Source organism: Oncorhynchus nerka, linkage group LG13 (assembly GCF_034236695.1).
Source record: "Oncorhynchus nerka isolate Pitt River linkage group LG13, Oner_Uvic_2.0, whole genome shotgun sequence".
Taxonomy (NCBI): domain Eukaryota; kingdom Metazoa; phylum Chordata; class Actinopteri; order Salmoniformes; family Salmonidae; genus Oncorhynchus; species Oncorhynchus nerka.
In genome coordinates, this window is record NC_088408.1 from 87,425,008 (window position 1) to 87,438,753 (window position 13,746).

General features: G+C 42.7%; 1 pseudogene; it reads left to right on the plus strand.

Annotated features, from left to right (window-relative positions):
* The first annotated feature begins 1,417 nt into the window (after nucleotides 1-1,417).
* Nucleotides 1,418-5,926, plus strand: LOC115125045 (complement component C7-like; annotated as a pseudogene).
* Nucleotides 5,927-13,746: the final 7,820 nt, after the last annotated feature.

Sequence of the window (13,746 nt, forward strand, 5' to 3'; positions counted from 1 at the left end):
ACAACATTTTTTTGTGTTACAGCCTAAATTGAAAATGGATTAAATAGATTGTTTTCCTCACCAGCTCACATAATACCCCATAGTAACAAAGTGAAAACATGTTTTTAGAAATTGTTGCACATTTATTGAACAATGTATTACAGAAATATCTCATGTACATAAGTATTCACACCGCTGAGTCAATACATGTTAGAATAACATTAGGCCGTGATTAAGCTGTGAGTATTTCTGAGTAAGTCTCTAAGAGCTTTGCACACCTGGATTGTACAACATTTGCACAAAATTCTTCAAGCTCTGTCAAGTTGGCTGTTGATCATTGCTAGACAACCATTTTAAAGTCTTGTCAGCTTTTCAACCAGATTTAAGTCAAAACTATAATTAGGCCGCTCAGGAACATCAATGTCATCTCGGTAAGCAACTCAAGTGTATATTTGGCCTTATGTTTAAGATTATTGTCCTGCTGAATGGTGAATTTGTCTTCCAATGACTTTTGGAAAGCAGACTGAACCAGATGTTCCTCTAGGATTTTGCCTGTTCTTAGCTCTATTCCGTTTCTTTGTATCTTAACAAACTCCCTAGTCCTTGAAGATGACAAGCATACCCCTAACATCATGCAGTCACCACCATTCTTGAAAATATGGAGAGTGGTACTCAGTGATGAGTTTTGTTTAGATTTGCTTTAAAACTGCAACATTTTCTGTATGTCCTATATCAAAATTTGTAGAATTGAAGGAAAATTACGCTAAAATGTTTTTCAGCGAAGTGGAGTGGAAGGGGGGTGTCAAGAGTGACCTGACCTGTATTATAGTGGTCTTGTCACGTTCTGACCTTTATTTCCTTTGTTTTGTCGTTATTTAGTATGGTCAGGGCGTGAGTTGGGGTGGGCAGTCTATGTTTGTTTTTCTATGATTTTGGGATTTCTATGTTTCGGCCTAGTATGGTTCTCAATCAGAGGCAGGTGTCATTAGTTGTCCCTAATTGAGAATCATACTTAGGTAGCCTGGGTTTCACTGTTTGTTTGTGGGTGATTGTCTATGTTAGTTGCTTGTGTCAGCACAGTTCTCATTATAGCTTCACGGTCGTTATTTGTTTATTGTTTTGTATAGTTTGTATTCAGTGTTCAGTGCTTTCTTTAATAAAAAAATAATCATGAACACATACCACGCTGCATTTTGGTCGGCTCCTTGCGATGATGGTGACAGGTCTACTTCTACCAAGGGTTATGTTTTATTTCATTTTCCACTATTTACTTGATATTCATTGTTTCCTCCTCTCACACCTCTCTTCTTCCAGAGATGATAATAAAAATTTTGAAAACTGTTAAAATTAGCCTATTGTGACACTTGTTTTTTTGCTGCATAGAAGAACCACCTATTGGTGGTAAAGAACGACGTGGAGTTGGCTCAGTTCCATAACAATGCCAGAGGATACCGTTCTATGTCTGAGAAGGTTCTGGAAGGTTCTGCCCACCTTCCCCAACCATGTACGACTACGCCAGCTATAGGACAGTGGTGAAAAGGTTTGAAACCCATTACCTGTCTGAGGGGACTCTGTGCGAACTCTTCCACGCCTTACTCAGCATCGACTAAGAAACAGAGAAACAGATGGGTGAGACAACTCAGGCAACTCCTGCTGAGACTGGATCAGCTCCTGCTGAGACAGAGGCTGTCCTAATATAGACACCTCAGACGTATCATTCTAGTGACATACAGTAGTAGTGGGAGTAACAGAGTGCCATGGCTAGAACATGTCATCTCTGTTGGTTACACTGCTGGCCCCAAAGGCAGTGAGTTAAAGCATGGTGCCCCACAACAGATGGTGAACAAGACTAATTAAACAAAGTATATAATAATGGTTTAATAATGGCCATCAGAGCTTTTTGACGTCCTTGGAAACCACCTTTATATAGTCTAGTTTGATTCTTTGGCTGGACACCAAAGTAATGGTGAAAGTTACATGTCGTGTAACTGTATGAGCTGCAGCTAAAGTGTCTACTGCATTGGAATCCCTGTATTTATACCATGGTATTGTTGAATACTTGTTTCTGACTGGCTTGAAGGGGATTCTAGAGAGTGAATTATTTCCCTATAACACATGATATATTTGCACGGTAGAGTTCAATGGCTATCAGAGAGCAACAGGATGATGACGTTGGACTAACCACAGTTGGGCTATCGACTTTATCCCTACCTACAGTACCAGTAAAAAGTTTGGACACAACTACTCATTCCAGGGTTTTTATGATTTGCACTATTTTCTACATTCTAGAAGAATAGAGAAAGACATCAAAACGATGAAATAACACATATGCAATCGTGTAGTAACCAAAAAAGTGTAAATGTGTTCTGGGAGCGTTCTTGTAACATCAAGTGAATGTTTTTTTACACCCTAGAAGAAACATTGTATAATCAGCTGCACAACTGGACTGTTTTTTTTGTGTGTTTAGGGAACACCTTTTGTGATGTCCCCACAATGTTCCCACCAGACTGTTCCCACAACCTAATGAAACATTCTGGGAACCTTAAAAGAACAGACTAAATGTGTTCTGGGGACGGTCTTGCAGCATCAGCAGAACACATACCACGCTGCATTTTGGTCGGCTCCTTGCGATGATGGTGACAGGTCTACTTCTACTAAGGGTTATGTTTTATTTCATTTTCCACTATTTACTTGATATTCATTGTTTCCTCCTCTCACACCTCTCTTCTTCCAGAGATGATAATAAAATTTTTGAAAACTGTTTTTGTGTCATGAGAACATTTGCCACAACCTAACAAATGTTCTGGGAACTTTCACAGAACCAATTTTGGTTTGCTGGGAAAACGTTACTGGTACATTGTGTTATCACCTGGAAACCTAATAAGAGCTTTTGTGGAATGTTCTGTGGCGGCTGTTACAGATGTTGTGCACAACATTTTAGTGAACTTAATGGGGATCTTAGCTAATGTTCTGGGAATGTTTTCGGTTTGTTGGGGAGATTATTGGCATCATTGCTTGATTACATACAAAGGTAGAGTAAAACAAGCTGGGGAAAACGCTTGCTATATTACTCGTCCCATGTTGTGTGTGGTGTGCATGTTTCCAGATGAGGCCTCTGTATGAGCTGGTAAAGGAGGTGCAGTGTGCTGGGGTGAATAGGCTCCATTTGAAGACAGCCATAGAGCAGTACCTGAATGAAAGGCAGCCTTGCTTCAGCCAGCCCTGCAGGAACAACAGCCTGGTGGTGATAGAGGGGAATGAGTGTAAATACATCTTTAAACCTGGTACAGACTGGCCTGTGAGAAGGGGAAGGAGGTAGAGGGTAGGTAACATTTTACATGTCGTGTGGATACTCCAGATGACGGTATTTGTGTATTTATTTCTGGGTGCTTTCAGACATACTGAACATACAGATATATGCATAACCTCTCTCTCCATCCTTCCTTCCCCTTTCACTCTCCTTGTTTCGTTCACCACAACCCTACATTCAACCATTATTTCCCTCCCTCCCTCCTTAAGGGGTGATCCATGGCAGCTGGTCTTGCTGGTCTGGCTGGACTTACTGCTCTGTAAGTCAGAGGTCACAAACCCGCACATGCAGTACTCATGCCCCTCAGAGAGGCTGCCATCACTGCAACGGGGAGGCCAGGGTGACGGCAGGCTGCCATAGCAACTGAGACATGCAATACATCCTGTCAGAATCATTGCAGCTTCTGTTGACTTTAGTGATAAGACTTTATACATGAACACAACACAACAAATACATGATATGGACTGTATACATGGCTCCTTTCACAGAGTACTTCTGCAGGCCGAAGTGCTAATCAGGCAAGCACAGACAGTGTTGGAAAAGCATATAGCAGGAGCAACACATTGCTGTCTTCTATTAATTCAGCCTTCATATTACCCTGCTGTTACCTTACTGAACGTCTGTTTGGTGTCCGCCTGTTGGTTTGTTTACTTCCAGGACCATGGAGCCTCAGTGCTTTGCCCTGACCCTCTCACCTCGAGAGACCTGTGGAAGCACACCTCCTCTCCCTAATGACTGTCGTGGTAAGAAGAGATGGACAGACAGCCACTATACTACTGCCTGTTTCCTTCAGTGCTGCTGCTGGAGAGCTTTTCATTAGATTTTTTTCACCTTTATTTAATCAGGTAAGCTAGTTGAGAACAAGTTCTCATTTACAACTGCGACCTGGCCAGGATAAAGCAAAGCTACAGGGCATATAGACGTTTGCTCTAAACTCGCACTAACACAACTGTGGATGAACTAATCACCATGTATTTGCACTGGGCTGGCTCCAGAAGCTTGTACAACACCCTAGTCTACCATATAGTCGTTTCAGTCTTTTTATTATAATGCAGTTGTTGTAAGTTCCTACATTAGTAGATATCACAATCTGGAAATGGTTTGACTGTGTTTGACCATCATTTGTGCTGTTAAACTCAGGATCCAAAAGATGTATATGGTGGACAGTAAGATTTAATACACCTGTATGGAGGGTTGCCATCTGATTGGAATTAGAATCACAGAGTGCACTGGTGATAAGACATGGAGCACAGCTCCTAAAGAGTGCAAGAGTAAGTTGTGCTTCAATGACGACCGCACACACACACACACACACACACACACACACACACACACACACACACACACACACACACACACACACACACACACACACACACACACACACACACACACACACACACACACACACACCACACAACATCATTATGATTGTTCCCTCATCTTTTGCCATGCTCCAGGTGTCATGTCCCATCCCTTCAAAATGCTGTCACAGGCTCCCACTGCAAGCCCACCTATGGCATAGGAGATATGATCCCTCTGTCCTAACCTGAGGGGAGACACAGAGATCCTCTGGGTCACCGAACCCCAATACCATCACATAGCATCACCAGGGTAGGTTACCTTGATTCAGCTGCATTTCACAAACACCATACCCAGTTCCACCAATCTGGAGATCCATTCTGCAACTATTACCTGATGGTATTCTCTCCCCTCGGATAATTCAGATTAAATATGGTATTTTTTTCCCTTCTTTCCTTTATGAATTCTGCACCCAAAACGCTCAATCCCCTTGATGACCCAACAGTGCAATGCAAACCATGGGAGAAACTGGCTTAAGATTGCACGTACGTTTTACCAACCTATTTGGCACCTTTTGACTGCATATTCTAACTAGGAGCTATGATAAATTCTATAATATTTCCTTAGACACAGATATAAGATCAGCTCAGCCTCCAAGTTCACATCTTGACCACCAGGAGAGGAAACAGAAAACTGTCCTAATTTCAGTGGTTTCAGGTTTTCATGTTGCTCTTTTGTCCAGATCATCTCAAGAAGTGTGTGCCACCAACTCTGAGAGGGGTCAGAAAGACAGACTGAGCGTGTGCGAGATACACGCCCTGCAGTGTACTACAACTTGACAGAGGACAGCGCCTGCCAGTGGCCAACCCACACAACTTCACCCTGCACTGACTGACTGCCAGCTGTGGGAGACCTGTGATGGTACAACTCAACACCTCAGTTTTATTGTGTGTGTACTTACATGGGCAACCGCGTGCAAATGAGCATGTGTGCATATGTGTGTGTTGGTGTTCCCATATGTGTGTGTGTGTGTGTGTGTGTGTGTGTGTGTGTGTGTGTGTGTGTGTGTGTGTGTGTGTGTGTGTGTGTGTGTGTGTGTGTGTGTGTACAAACTGCACCAGATCTCAAGGACATTTTCCTTGTCCTATTTTCCTTGTCTCCTTCTAACAAGACTAACAAACAGGTGTCGCTTTGAGGACAGGGTTGAGTCTGTGTATCCGTCTGGGGGCTGAGGCTGACGGTGCTACCCAGATGCTGAGCGAGTGTGAGGCAGAACTGAGGAGATGTAAATGGGAGAAGGTGTCCGTTGGCAGCATACTGCCCTGTGGCGCCTAAGGACACAAGAGAATGGTCTCCTCTCCTCTGAATCAGCATGTCTGTGATAATGACAGAAAATACCCTCTTTCACTAATTTTGTCTCATCTCTGTTCATTTTACATGACTCTTCAAACGCACTGCTTCAAAGACATTAAAGCAATATAAATCATCCATTAGTTTGGATTTGATAATACATATTTTTGTTCCAATAAAAAAGTCACAACAGTAGCATAAGAACTAAGGGCTCTATTCAGTCTGTATCGATGAAACGTTACTGATTGAATGGTAGTTTCCTATTGAACTGTCATCGGTAGTGTCTGCCGTAAATGTAGTCTCTGCTGACGCGGGAACATTGCCTTTGAAGTTATTTCATGCTGTAACGCTGGATTTCCGTGATACGGCTTGAATAGAACCCTAATTCTACTTACCCATGTATAAAATTACCTCATCCAATTTAGAGTTACATAAGGAGCATTCGGAAAGTATTCAGACCCATTGACTTTTTCACATTTTGTTACATTACAGCCATAGTCTAAAATTGATTAAATATTTTTTTCCCTCATCAAGCTACAAACAATAACCCAAAATAACTAAGCAACTACAGTGCCTTGCGAAAGTATTCGGCCCCCTTGAACTTTGCGACCTTTTGCCACATTTTAGGCTTCAAACATAAAGATATAAAACTGTATTTTTTTGTGAAGAATCAACAACAAGTGGGACACAATCATGAAGTGGAACGACATTTATTGGATATTTCAAACTTTTTTAACAAATCAAAAACTGAAAAATTGGGAGTGCAAAATTATTCAGCCCCTTTACTTTCAGTGCAGCAAACTCTCTCCAGAAGTTCAGTGAGGATCTCTGAATGATCCAATGTTGACCTAAATGACTAATGATGATAAATACAATCCACCTGTGTGTAAATCAAGTCTCCGTATAAATGCACCTGCACTGTGATAGTCTCAGAGGTCCGTTAAAAGCGCAGAGAGCATCATGAAGAACAAGGAACACACCAGGCAGGTCCGAGATACTGTTGTGAAGAAGTTTAAAGCCGGATTTGGATACAAAAAGATTTCCCAAGCTTTAAACATCCCAAGGAGCACTGTGCAAGCGGTAATATTGAAATGGAAGGAGTATCAGACCACTGCAAATCTACCAAGACCTGATCAGAGATGCAGCCAAGAGGCCCAAGATCACTCTGGATGAACTGCAGAGATCTACAGCTGAGGTGGGAGACTCTGTCCATAGGACAACAATCAGTCGTATATTGCACAAATCTGGCCTTTATGGAAGAGTGGCAAGAAGAAAGACATTTCTTAAAGATATCCATAAAAAGTGTTGTTTAAAGTTTGCCACAAGCCACCTGGGAGACACACCAAACATGTGGAAGAAGGTGCTCTGGTCAGATGAAACCAAAATTGAACTTTTTGGCAACAATGCAAAACGTTATGTTTGGCGTAAAAGCAACACAAGCTCATCACCCTGAACACACCATCCCCACTGTCAAACATGGTGGTGGCAGCATCATGGTTTGGGCCTGCTTTTCTTCAGCAGGGACAGGGAAGATGGTTAAAATTGATGGGAAGATGGATGGAGCCAAATACAGGACCATTCTGGAAGAAAACCTGATGGAGTCTGCAAAAGACCTGAGACTGGGACGGAGATTTGTCTTCCAACAAGACAATGATCCAAAACATAAAGCAAAATCTACAATGGAATGGTTCAAAAATAAACATATCCAGGTGTTAGAATGGCCAAGTCAAAGTCCAGACCTGAATCAAATCGAGAATCTGTGGAAAGAACTGAAAACTGCTGTTCACAAATGCTCTCCATCCAACCTCACTGAGCTCGAGCTGTTTTGCAAGGGGGAATGGGAAAAAATGTCAGTCTCTTGATGTTCAAAACTGATACATACCCCAACCGACTTACAGCTGTAATCGCAGCAAAAGGTGGCGCTACAAAGTATTAACTTAAGGGGGCTGAATAATTTTGCACGCCCAATTTTTCAGTTTTTGATTTGTTAAAAAAGTTTGAAATGTCCAATAAATGTCGGTCCACTTCATGATTGTGTCCCACTTGTTGTTGATTCTTCACAAAGAAATACAGTTTTATATCTTTATGTTTGAAGCCTGAAATGTGGCAAAAGGTCGCAAAGTTCAAGGGGGCCGAATACTTTCGCAAGGCACTGTACATTTTTGCAAATGTATTAAAAATTTAAAAAATAAACCTTATTTACACAAGTATTCAGACCCATTGCTATGAGACTCTAAATGATGCTCATGTGCATCATGTTTCCATTGGTGATCCTTGAGATGTTTCTACAACTTGATTGGAGACTACCTGTGGTAAATTCAATTGATTGGACATGATTTCGAAAGGCAAACATCTGTCTATATAAGGTCCCACAGTTGACAGTGCATGTCAGAGCAAAAACCAAGTCATGAGGTCAAAGGAATTGTCCGTAGAGCTCCGAGACAGGATTATGTTGAGATCTGGGGAAGGGTACCAAAAAATGTCTGCAGCATTGAAGGTCCCCAAGAACACAGTGGCCTCCATCATTCTTAAATGAAAGAAGTTTGGAACCACCAAAAATCTTCCTAGAGCTGGCTGCCCGGCCAAACTGAGTAAACAGAGGAAAACGGCCTTGGTCAGGGAGGTGACCAAGAACCCAATGGTCACTCTGACAGAGCTCCAGAGTTCCTCTGTGGAGATGGGAGAACCTTCCAGAAGGACAACCATGTCTGCAGGACTCCACCAATCAGGCCTTTAAGGCTAATCTGAAGATGGTGCTGGCTAAAGCTAAAACTGGCGAGTTTAGAGAGTATAGAGATATTGTTATCCACGTCGGCACCAACGATGTTAGGATGAAACAGTCAGAGGTCACCAAGCGCAACATAGCTTCAGCGTGTAAATCAGCTAGAAAGATGTGTCGGCATCGAGTAATTGTCTCTGGCCTCCTCCCAGTTAGGGGGAGTGATGAGCTCTACAGCAAAGTCTCACAACTCAATCGCTGGTTGAAAACTGTTTGCTGCTCCTCCCAAAAGATAGAATTTGTAGATAATTGACACTCTTTTTGGGACTCACCCACAAACAGGACCAAGCCTGGCCTGCTGAGGAGTGACGGACTCCATCCTAGCTGGAGGGGTGCTCTTATCTTATCTACCAACATAGACAGGGCTCTAACTTCTCTAGCTCCACAATGAAATAGGGTGCAGGCCAGGCAGCAGGCTGTTAGCCAGCCTGCCAGCTTATTGGAGTCTGCCACTAGCACAGTCAGTGTCGTCAGCTCAGCTATCCCAATTTAGACCGTGTCTGTGCCTCGACCTAGGTTGGGCAAAACTAAACATGGCGGTGTTCGCCTTAGCAATCTCACTAGGATAAAGACCTCCTCCATTCCTGCCATTATTGAAAGAGATCGTGATACCTCACATCTCAAAATAGGGCTACTTAATGTTAGATTCCTCACTTCAAAGGCAGTTATAGTCAATGAACGAATCACTGATCATAATCTTGATTTGATTGGCTTGACTGAAACATGGCTTAAGCCTGATGAATTTAAATGAGGCCTCACCTCCTGGTTACACTAGTGACCATATCCCCCATGCATCCCGCAAAGGCGGAGGTGTTGCTAACATTTACGATAGCAAATTTCAATTTACAAAAAAAATGGACGTTTTTGTCTTTTGAGCTTCTAGTCATGAAATCTATGCAGCCTACTCAATCACTTTTTATAGCTACTGTTTACAGGCCTCCTGGGCCATATACAGCGTTCCTCACTGAGTTCCCTGAAATCCTATCGGAGCTTGTAGTCATAGCAGATAATATTCAAATTTTTGGTGACTTTAATATTCACATGGAAAGGTCTACAGACCCACTCCAAAAGGCTTTCGGAGCCATCATCGACTCAGTGGGTTTTGTCCAACATGTCTCTGGACCTACTCACTGTCACCTTCATACTCTGGACCTAGTTCTGTCCCATGGAATAAATGTTGTGGATCTTAATGTTTTTCCTCATAATCCTGGACTATCGGACCACCATTATATTGCATTTGCTATCGCAACAAATAATCTGCTCAGACACCAACCAATCAAAAGTCGTGCTATAAATTCTCAGACAACACAAAGATTCCTTGATGCCCTTCCAGTCTCCCTCTGCCTACCCAAGGAGGTCAGAGGACAAAAATTAGTTAACCACCTAACTGAGGAACCCAATTTAACCTTGTGCAATACCCTAGATGCAGTTGCACCCCTAAAAACATTTGTGATAAGAAACTAGCTCCCTGTTATACAGAAAATACCCGAGCTCTGAAGCAAGCTTCCAGAAAATTGGAACGGAAATGACGTCACACAACTGGAAGTCTTCCGACTAGCTTGGAAAGACAGTACCGTTCAGTTTCGAAGAGCCCTCACTGCTGCTCGATCATCCTATTTTTCCAACTTAATTGAGGAAAATAAGAACAATCCAAAATTTATTTTTGATACTGTCGCAGAGCTAACTAAAAAGCAGCATTCCCCAAGTGAGGATGGCTTTCACTTCAGCAGTAATAAATTCATGAACTTCTTTGAGGAAAAGATCATGATCATTAGAAAGCGAATTACGGACTTCTCTTTAAATCTGCGTATTCCTCCAAAGCTCAGTTGTCCTGAGTCTGCACAACTCTGCCAGGACCTAGGATCAAGAGAGACACTCAAGTGTTTTAGTACTATATCACTTGACACAATGATGAAAATAATCATGGCCTCTAAACGTTCAAGCTGCATACTGGACCCTATTCCAACTAAACTACTGAAAGAGCTGCTTCCTGTGCTTGGCCCTCCTATGTTGAACATAATAAACGTCTCTCTATCCACCGGATGTGTACCAAACTCACTAAAAGTGGCAGTAATAAAGCCTCTCTTGAATAAGCCAAACCTTGACCCAGAAAATATAGAAAACTATCGGCCTATATCGAATCTTCCATTCCTCTCAAACATTTTAGAAAAAGCTGTTGCGCAGCAACTCACTGCCTACCTAAAGACAAACAATGTATACGAAATGCTTCAGTCTTGTTTTAGACCCCATCATTGCACTGAGACTGCACTTGTGAAGGTGGAAATATACCTTTTAATGGCGTCAGACCGAGGCTCTGCATCTGTCCTTGTGCTCCTAGACCTTAGTGCTGCTTTTGATACCATAGATCACCACATTCTTTTGGATAGATTGGAAACCCAAATTGGTCTAGACGGACATGTTCTGGCCTGGTTTAGATCTTATCTGTTGGAAAGATATGTTTGTCTCTATGAATGGTTTGTCCTCTGACAAATCAACTGTAAGTTTTGGTGTTCCTCAAGGTTCCGTTTTAGGACCACTATTGTTTTCACTATATATTTTACCTTTTGGGGATGTCATTCGAAAACATAATGTTAACTTTCACTGCTATGCGGATGACACACAGCTGTACATTTCAACGAAGCATGGTGAAGCCCCAAAATTGCCCTCGCTTGAAGCCTGTGTTTCAGACATAAGGAAGTGTATGGCTGCAAACTTTCGACTTTTAAACTCGGACTAAACAGAAATACTTGTTCTAGGTCTCAAGAAACAAAGAGAATTCTGATGAATCTGACAATTAATCTTGATGGTTGTTGAGTCGTCTCAAATACAACTGTGAAGGACGTTACTCTGGACCCTGGTCTCTCGTTTGATGAACATATCAAGACTGTTTCAAGGACAGCTTTTTTCCATCAATGTAAAATTGCAAAAATCTGAAACTTTCTGTCCAAAAATGATGCGGAAAAATTAATCCATTATTTTGTTAGTTCTAGGTTAGACTACTGCAATGCTCTACTTTCCGGCTACCCGGATAAAGCACTAAATAAACTTCAGTTAGTGCTAAATACGGCTGTTAGAATCCTGACTAGAACCCCCAAAATGTATCATATTACTCCAGTGCTAACCTCCCTAAACTGGCTTCCTGTTAAGGCAAGGGCTGATTTCAATGTTTTACTGCTAACCTACAAAGAATTACAGGGGCTTGCTCCTACCTATCTTTCCGATTTTGGTCCTACCGTACATACCTACACGTACGCTACGGTCACAAGAAGCAGGCCTCCTAATTGTCCCTAGAATTTCTAAGCAAACAGCTGGAGGCAGGGCTTTCTCCTATAGAGCTCAATTTTTATGGAATGCCTACCCATGTGAGAGACGCAGACTCGGTCTCAACCTTTAAGTCTTTACTAAAGACTCATCTCTTCAGTGGGTCATATGATTGAGTGTAGTCTGGCCCAGGAGTGTGAAGGTGAACGGAAAGGCTCTGGAGCAACGAACCACCCTTGCTGTCTCTGCCTGGCCAGTTCCCCTCTCTCCACTGGAATTCTCTCCCTATTACAGAGGCTGAGTCACTGGCTTACTGGTGCTCTTTCATGCCGTCCCTAGGAGGGGTGCGTCACTTGAGTGGGTTGAGTCACTGACGTGATCTTCCTGTGTGGGTTGGCGCCCCCCCTTGGATTGTGCCGTGGAGGAGATCTTTGTGGGCTATACTCGGCCTTGTCTCAGGATGGTAAGTTGGTGGTTGAAGATATCCCTCTAGTGGTGTGGGGGCTGTGCTTTGGCAAAGTGGGTGGGGTTATATCCTTCCTGTTTGGCCCTGTCCGAGGGTATCATTGGATGGGGCCACAGTGTCTCCTGACCCCTCCTGTCTCAGCCTCCAGTATTTCTGCTGCAGTAGTTTGTGTCGGGGGGCTAGGGTCAGTTTGTTATATCTGGAGTACTTCTCCTGTCTTATCCAGTGTCCTGTGTGAATTTAAGTATCTCTCCAATTCTCTCTTTCTCTCTTTCTTTCTTTCTCTCTCTATGAAGACCTGAGACCTAGGACCATGCCTCAGGACTACCTGGCATGATCACTCCTTGCTGTCCCCAGTCCACCTGGCCGTGCTGCTGCTCCAGTTTCAACTGTTCTGCCTGCGGCTATGGAACCCTGACCTGTTCACCGGACGTGCTACCTGTCCCAGACCTGCTGTTTTCAACTCTCTAGAGACAGCAGGAGTGGTAGAGATACTCTTAATGATTGGCTATGAAAAGCCAACTGACATTTACTCCTGAGGTGCTGACTTGCTGCATCCTCGACAACTACTGTGATTATTATTATTTGACCATGCTGGTCATTTATGAACATTTGAACATCTTGGCCATGTTCTGTTATAATCTCCACACAGCCAGAAGAGGACTGGCCACCCCTCATAGCCTGGTTCCTCTCTAGGTTTCTTCCTAGGTTTTGGCCTTTCTAGGGAGTTTTTCCTAGCCACCATGCTTCTACACCTGCATTGCTTGCTGTTTGTGGTTTTAGGCTGGGTTCCTGTACAGCACTTTGAGATATCAGCTGATGTAAGAAGGGCTATATAAATACATTTAATTTATTATAAAAACATTTTTATGGTATAGTGGCCAGTGAACCCGATTGAACATCTCTGAAGAGACCTGAAAATAGTGGTGCAGCGATGCTCCCAATCCAACCTGGGAGATCTTGAGACGAACTGCAGAGAAGAATGGGAGAAACTCCCCACATACAGGTGTGCTAAGCTTGTAGTGTCATACCCAAGAAGACTCGAGGCTGTAATCACTGCCAAAGGTGCTTCAACAAACTACCGAGTAAAGGGTCTGAATACTTATCTAAATATTTTTCATATGTTTATTTTAACATTTGCAAAATATCTATAAACCTGTTTAAGCTTTGTCATTATGGGGTATTGTGTGTAGATTGATGAGGGGATTCTTGGTGACAGGGGGCAGTATTTTCACATCTGGATGAAATGCATGCCCAAATTCAACTGCCTGCTACTCATCCCCAGAAGATAAGATTAGT